We start from the raw sequence: 1,898 nt of genomic DNA, 5'->3' as shown, positions 1-1,898 counted from the left end.
AGTCAGTATGTACCATGACCAAAGGTGGTAAAAAGGTGGACTGGGGTAGGAAGGACACAAACCAGCCCCCGGCCCAAGGCTGGGTTGCGCAGGGGAAGGGGAAAAGGGGTGGGGGACGAATCCCCCTAATCGGCCAAAATCAGCTGCACTTGCCGTTAGGGTGCCAATAAAAAAAAATAATTGTTGATTTTTCCAAATATTCATTCGGTTCCTGGTAGTGGACCTAAACATGGGTTCTGAAAAAAAAATTGAGCCTGATACCTACCGATTTGGAGGTCGCGCAAAGCCCCCAAAGTTTCATTTTATTTCTTTACTTGCTTATAAAGGAAAAACATTATAGCGACGCTTTAAACTGATTTGAGAACACGACCAGGGTGTCCCTAGACGTATTTTGACGCACGGAATCGATTTGCATAGTTCGTTTGAGTCTACCAGTCCATTTGTAGCCTCAAAACTCGAAAAACGCGAATTTTAGGGCGTTTTCTTGACATTTTGAAACGATCCAGGCGTTTCAGTGGACGCCTTAGCGTCTGAGGAGCGATTGAAAGGTAGATAACACCCTTGTAGCACCAAACATTCAGACAACGTTCTAAGAACATTCTTTTGGTTCTCTGAAGGTTCTGTAAACGTTTTAAGAACGATATGTGCTACAAGGGCAGATGTCTCTTCATGCTCTTTCGTTTGCAATAATCGAAAATGTCTCTAGCGCACTCTTTCTTTGAGTAAAAAATAAGGAAAGAAAAAAAAAACACCCAAAAATGGGCTAAAAGTAAAAAATGTTGCATTTTCGTGGGGAAAAAATGTTCAAATGTCCTAGAATTGGCTTCTGTTTTAGTTTCAGTAATCAAACAACAGTTGTAGGAGCTTTAAAAATGTTTTTTTTCCTGTGCAAACGCTACATTCTTTACTTTTAGCCCATTTTTGGGTGTTTTCTTCTCTTTCCTGAATGTTGCGTTTGCACGGGAAATAAAAATATTTTTAAAGCTCCTACAAGTGTTGTTTGATTACTGAAACTAAAACAGAAGCCATTCTAGGACATTTCAACATTTTTCCCCCACGAAAATGCAACATTTTTTACTTTTAGCCCAGTTTTGGGTGTTTTTTTCTTTCCTTATTTTTTACTCAAAGAAAGAGTGCGCTAGAGACATTTTCGATTATTGCAACCGAAAGAGCATGAAGAGACATCTATTATCTACCTTTCAATCGCTCCTCAGACGCTAAGGCGTCCACTGAAACGCCTGGATCGTTTCATAATGTCGAGAAAACGCCCTAAAATTCGCGTTTTTCGAGTTTTGAGGCTACAAATGGACTGGTAGACTCAAATGAACAAAAGAAATCGATTCCTTGCGTCAAAATACGTCTAGGAACACCCTGTTCGTGTTCTCAAATCAGTTTAAAGCGTCGCTACAATATTTTTTCTTTATAAGCAAATAAAAGAAATAAAATGAAACTTTGGGAGCTTTGCGCGACCTCCAAATCGGTAGGTATCAGGCTCAATTTTTTTTTCAGAACCCATGATTAGGTCCACTACCAGGAACCGAATGAATATTTGGAGAAATCAACAATTATTTTTTTTATTGGCACCCTAACGGCAAGTGCAGCTGATTTTGGCCGATTAGGGGGATTCGTCCCCCACCCCTTTTCCCCTTCCCCTGCGCAACCCAGCCTTGGGCCGGGGGCTGGTTTGTGTCCTTCCTACCCCAGTCCACCTTTTTACCACCTTTGGTCATGGTACATACTGACTGGGTCGTCAGTAAACCCGCAGAAAGCTCGAAAATCGTTATAGATCCATTAATTTTTAGTGAAAAAAGCATAAAAATTGATGTCTGGGACACACTTAGAAGGTGTCTGGTGGCTCGGCCGAGCTGCAAAGGTTGTCTTTAGTGCCAGAGGTGACC

The sequence above is a fragment of the Frankliniella occidentalis genome, unplaced genomic scaffold (genome assembly GCF_000697945.3).
Source record: "Frankliniella occidentalis isolate FOCC.00 unplaced genomic scaffold, Focc_3.1 Scaffold251, whole genome shotgun sequence".
Lineage (NCBI taxonomy): Eukaryota > Metazoa > Arthropoda > Insecta > Thysanoptera > Thripidae > Frankliniella > Frankliniella occidentalis.
This window is presented reverse-complemented; position numbering follows the sequence as displayed.